Consider the following 6,690-nt stretch of genomic DNA (forward strand, 5'->3'; position numbering starts at 1 on the left):
CTGAACTGCATAGAGACTCTGCCGCAAAAAAAAAAAAAAAAAGAATTAAGATACTGCCTTCTTTATACAGATCAGGAATCCTGTGGACTAAGGAAGCTCAGAAGGCTTTTCTAAAGAAAATCAAGGGATCAGCAACTAGTACAGGATTCCATGTCTTCCTGAGTCAATGTAGGAAGCAGGGCCTGTCACTCAAAAGAATGGTTCCTAGAATGGAATCTCCCCCTTTCTATACTTACTCTTTAGAGAAAGATGAAAACAGGGTTAAGTGATAGATTTCTTCTCCAAACAAAGCAACAGCCATGCATTAAGCACTTAGTGCATGTTAGGTTGGTTGAATAGGGCCAGAAACTAAATATAAAGAATGACTGAAAGGAATGAATTATGTTACAGAACTTCACCTGCCATCTTGCATGCCCTTCTCAGCTAGATTGTAATTCAAGAGCTCATCTTTTTTCCCGAAGTTTTGCAACAACTTCTCTCTTACTTTCCATCCACACCTCCAACTTCAATCCATCTTCCAGGCAATAGTGAAAGTCATCTGTGCAGATTGCCAGTACCTTGGGATAAGTTCTAAATGCTGGGTAACCATGGCCCTTAGTGATCTGGCTTCTGCTCACCACCTCCACGGGCCCACCCTGGCTCCCACCCTCTTTTGGATTTCCTGAATTTCACCAGGCTTTGCTACTTGTGTTGCCTTGGATCACAACAGACCCAAGCCTTCTCTGTTTAACTCCTGCTTACCTTCCAGGTGCTGGTTAAACATTGCTGTTGTGGGAAAACCTTAGCTGTCCCTGTTATGTGCATTATTCCTAGTCACTGATTTGCCTATTGTAGTCTTTTCTGAATATTATTAAAGTCTGGTTCAATTGGCTCCTTGTCTAGATTGTAGAGTCTGTGAGGGCAAGAGCTAAGTCTGCCCCCATCTCCTTAATATTTGTAATGCATAGTAAGGGGGCAACAAATATTAATTGAATAGGTGAGCGAATAAGTGAGATAACCTAATCATATTTGACCTCCCAAAAACTCTTTCAACAGATTCTCCAATTGATTCTAATGAGTATTGAAATAAAGATGGTACATGAGTTGTGATAGTGGTGGTTATGGGATGTTATGAGCACTTGATGTGAAGTCCTAAATCCTGCACATAAATAGATATTATGGATAACTGTGTTAAGTAAGTGCTTTAAAGAGATGTTTCAAATTAGTTTTTCAAGGCTTGTGAGGGGCAAAAATAAAACAAACCAACTACAACCTATTCTGACACAGATAGTTTCTAATCCTTAAATTCATCTAACAATATTCATAAAATGTTTATAATCTTTAGACATGAGATAATGTTCAAATAAGATTTTTTAAAGTACAAAAACTACCTATGCAGAATAAGCTTATGTTTACTTGTGTTCACAACACAAAGATGGAAAGGAAATGCATCAAAATGTATATTGTTATTATTTCTTGCATAAAATGCATTTCTTCACTTTCCAGTATTTCTCTGAATGAGCAGGCATTGCTTTAGTTAAAACAGCAAGAATTATTCTAAAAATCTTTAAAAGGTGAATTCTTTTCTATGTAGGCAGTTACTTCAAAGAATGTTCTAAGACCAAAGAACAGGCTGGTGACAATTAACTAACAACACAGTACTTGATGTGGATTAGGAGAGAGGTGACCCTGCCACGCCACGCTAGGGAATTCTCTCTGGAAAAAGCAGCCTACATGGCAGTTCTGACAGCTGGTTTGTCAAAGCCCCTCACCTGCACCACCTAGCTCAATAGACCTCGGAAGTTGCTTTTTCTTTTGCTTAACAATAGGTCCCTGTGATAAGCAAAATTGCCTTCCTCCAAAGCTCCCTGAAGTGCAAAAAGACTCAGAACATCAAAGGAACCATTAGCCATTCCCTAAACTTCAAAGGTTTCTCCCATGGGAACTCTGGGAAGCAACTGCATGTTTATACATTTCTTTTCCAAGACTTCCTTTACTATGTATAAATATGACATTACAAATGCTTGGCTACTAAGTCCTTTCTATTTCATTATGGTTGCATTTAGGTTTGACAGTTTGTATAAACATCTAAAATGAGTAACAAATCAAAATATATTATGAATATAGACATACCTATCCTCATGGGTCTTGCAACCACCTTTTTTTTGTCCTTTCTAAAAAAAATTTTTTTTTTTGGTATCGGGGATGGAACTCATGAACTCCCACTCACCTGGTGGTAAGAGCTTGAGCCACTGAGCTAAATCTCAGCCCTTCTTTTTTTTTTTTTTTCTTTTTGTCTTTTTGCAACAGGGTTTCACTATGTAGTTCAGGCTGGCCTTGAACTTATTTAGTAACCCAAATTGGCCTCAAACTCTCAAGAGATTCACCTACCTCAGCCTCCCAAACCATGCGATTATAGGAGTGTGGTACCACATCTGGCCTTAAACCCAGTTTTTTAATATCTTGGTTGGTTCTATATTTTTTTCATGCAGAAGATAATGAAAACAAACAAGTATTTTATTTCATATAATTTGCATTTTAATCAACATTCAGTATCTACAAAGTCACTTACTTTTCACAAATGAGCTTCACAAAGTTAGTCTCCATGAACAATATCCCTTCATTAAAACATTTCATAAAGTTGGCCTACTGCCACAATAATGCAGTCAATCATGCCAATAGACACAGTTGTGTTGCCAGCTGAAAACATTGCCTTAGTGTTCATTTTAATAAAAATATATCTGTCACTATAAGAAAAAGTATCTTAAGCCCCAAGTATACCACTGTGTTCAGTGTCCAGAAAACAAGACCAAAGTGGAAAATAATCAGCCTTGAAAACTAGAGATCAAAAATGTCAGCCCCAATCAGTATGTCCTTGCCCTACCTGCATCACTTTTGCTCAGTGGCTACACAGTAAGGCAGGAAAAAGCAAGGATGGCTTGATTGGGGCGAGTATTTCGGTTTTGTTTCTTGAGGCAGGGTCTCACTATATAGTTCAGGCTGGCTTGAACTCACTATGTAACTTAGGCTGGCCATAAAGTCACAGTGACCCTCCTGCTTCAACATCCCAAGTGTTGAGATTACAGGCATGTGCCACTATGTTTGGCTCGGGGTTGGCACTTGTGGTTTCCAGTTTTCAAGACTGATTATTTTCTGGGAAACAGGGCATACATGTGATAAGAGAAGTTCCATACAATTAAACTCAGTTAAAAGTTTTACACCAAAAGAAATTTATACTCCGACAAAGTATACAGCAAGGTCAATATTGCATTTATGCTTTTAAAGTAATTTATTATGTATATAGTAGAATGAAGAATAAAATAGAAAAAGCATAGACAAGCAAGGCTATAAACAAGTACAGCCCCAGAAGTTCAAAGCAGGGAGAAATCAGTTTTTCAAGTAGTAATGGGAAGGGGTGGGGGCTTGCACAAAAGAGAGAGAAAGGGAAAGCAAGAGAGACGGGGTGGATTTGGGGTATCAGTGATGATTCTAAGGAGTGAGCTTGAAATCAAGAACTTGGAAGCTTGGAAGTTAGAACTTATCTAGCACATTCTTGGAACTGTAAACAGTTCAGAATTTTCACTCATATTAATAGCCATAAATTGAATATTTAAAGTTGACGTTTTGAATGGTGGAAAATAATGGAAAATTGACTAACACACCAAGAAAAGAGTCTGAAGAAGAGCATAGCAGGAAGAAATGTCATAGAGGAATAAAGTGGCACAAGAGCCAAAGAATCCAACAGACCTAACTTTTGGGCACAACAGGTGACATCTGCCAAAGCAATGTTAAAGGAAAGGCTCAGACAAAAGCTAACTGCTGGATGGAGGATGAGCCCACATCTGAGTGGAGACAGTAGGCACCATAGATTCCATTAGCAATTATGATGGAGAGCAACAGGGGACAGGATGGTTCAGGAAAAGTCTCCCACAGAACATGTTTTTAAACTGAGAAGCAGCAGTAGCAAAAGTAACATGGGAAATTCAGGGGGGAAACACCAAGGGGCTAAATCCCCAAAAGACTGAAAACATCAAGCACACAGGCAGAGGGAGGCATCCAATACTTGGATGGACCATCTTCACTCTCTCAATCAGGTGCGGGGGATAGGTTCAGGTACAGATGAATTTACAGACCAGGTAGAAAGTGTGCAAGTGTACCTGCCAACAGTTTCTTCTCAGCGAGACACCAGCAGTCATGTGATGAAGACAATGTGAAGCAAGGAGTGGTCAAGGATGGTGGTTGTCGGATGAAGTCGGCTTGACATCTGCAAGCACAGTTAAACTGGAGACCAAGAAGTCTTAACAACTTTAATATGGAGGCTTCTCGCCAGCCCTAGTATATATCTGAGAACTAGCTGTTCCTGTCTTTGTGCAGGTTATGCAATTTGGTGTGAGCCTGACAGTAATGGAAATGGAGACTATTTGACTACAACCCTTTCTGGAGCCAATGTCTCGGTTCAACAGAGAAATCTGTGCCTACAACTGTGACTGCCAGTCAGTGCTCTCAAAAGGAGCCAGGCTTAAAGAACAGACTGTCATGTGCCATATTCAAAGGGAAGAATAAAGTTGTTAATTAAAGCACTTTGCATGGGAATCTCTAGGTGTTCCAAGATTACAGGTAGTAAAACAATATACTAATATTTATCCTTTGATTAAATTCTATAGCTTTCAATTTTAATATATGCCCTTTCTTTCATCTAGAATGAAACACAGTAAAGGACACATAATTTCTTGGCTTTATGTATAATGGATAGGATTAGCAGGATTAGGAATCACATGATGTATACAATAAAACTACACAAATGTTTAAATTATTTAGCATTTGTGCCTATAGCACATAATTTCATCCTGCTGAGTCAAAGGAATTTAAAGCACCTTTTCATTATTAATGTCTTCATTCCCACAGTTATGGTACACAGCTAGGTTTCCTCTCTAAATCTAGCAATAAGAGAAAAATGCCTCGCTTTAGAATAAGGAGAGAAATTTTCTGCTTTCAAACTAATTTCAGGACTTTGATTTAGGATCTGAAATTACTATTAGTCATTTTAATTGATTTAACCTTTTTTCTCCTAAAAATATTAAGAGGTCTTTTTGTTATTCAAACAAGAACAGTAAAAAAGTAACTGTTGTATCTCAGAATATCATGAAACAATGAATATACCAAAACCCAGAGAAGATTATCACTGGTATTCTTCCCTTGCTCTGGGATCATTTCTTTTCCTGTAAGTTATTGTTCATGAAAGTAGCTGTCTTTTTAGAGCCTCATAATAAGCAAATATATACCTAAAGTATTACAGTGAACTAATCCTATGTCTGTGCCTAAAATAAAGCTATCATCATACCAACTAAAATGAACAAAAAAAATTTCCTAATTATAAAAAGATTTCTTAGGTTGTCTGATTTAGAAGCCACCATTGGGATTTTAACTAGAATGTGGTGTCACTGGACATGGATATCAGAAATCTTACTAGCTTAGGATCAAGGAAACCAGGATTGGTCATTATAGTGATTCTAGGTTGCTAGTCTTCTTTTGTGTGTAACAGATGGGATCAAAGATATAAAACTCAGTTCCTAACCTTAAGATCTGCACAATTCTGAAAAATACTTTGATACAATATTCAGTGAAGCATGCTCAATGCCAAGTTATAACAGGGAAAGAACATGAAGACCACCTGCCACTTTCATTACCAAGGAGTCGCATGGTTTTCTAGTATTTTTTGGTATCAGAAACCGAACTCAGGACCTCATGCTTGCCAGGCAGGCGCTGTGCCCCTGAGCTATATTTGGTCCAGTTATAAGGTTTTGAAGTGGATTTTATTTCAAAGTGAATGACTCAAATTTTTCTAAATTAAAAATTATCTTTAATATTTCTTTAAAAATTCTGAGAGGGCCATTTGAGTAGTTCCTCCATGATTTGAACAGATTGTTGTTTGCCTGAACATCCAGGTAACACTCAAACACTACATATTTTGAAAAACATGTAACTTTAAACACTGTATGCCTGTTTAAAAACATGATTTTATTTTGTGCTTCTTAAAGAACATAATAACCTCACACTGTACTTATACACTTATTTATTTCCCCCACCCCTTAGGAGTGGGGGAAGTCTTCCAATGTAACTGCTATGGCCACAGCAATGCTTTTGGTGGCACTTGGTCATTGAGAACCTCTCCTATTAAGAGGTACTACTTCCCCGTCCTTTGAACTTGGGTGCAACTCTGTGCAGCAGAAGGCAATATGCTTCTCTGCCTGATGCTCTTTCTCTGTATGCTTGTGTTAAGAAATCAGCCAGGCAACTGCAAGAAGCCTAAACCAATCCATACTACAAGACCACAGAAGGTACAGAACTGAGACCTCGAATCCCTATGCAGCCTTAACTACCAGCCTGAATAAATTTTCAAGTGATTCTAATTTTCAACCTTTGAATTTTCCAAATGACACATGTATAATGGAGCACAGAAAAGCCATCCTGCTGTGAATTCCTGACCTAAAGAATCTGGGAGCATAATAAATGACTGCTTTCTACTGCTAAATTGTGAGAGTAACTTGTAAACAACTATAGACACTGCAAGTGTATACAGTCATTTTTTTCAGTCTTTTGTATACATTAGCAGAATTAACATTAATGGTCCATAATACTTATGCATCATATGTGTAGTAGTTCCTGTATTTACAGACACTTAGTTGATTTGGAGTCATTTGTTGGTATTAC

The sequence above is a fragment of the Cavia porcellus genome, unplaced genomic scaffold (genome assembly GCF_034190915.1).
Source record: "Cavia porcellus strain 051 isolate PalLab524CR breed Dunkin Hartley unplaced genomic scaffold, mCavPor4.1 scaffold_31, whole genome shotgun sequence".
NCBI classification, from domain to species: Eukaryota; Metazoa; Chordata; class Mammalia; order Rodentia; family Caviidae; genus Cavia; species Cavia porcellus.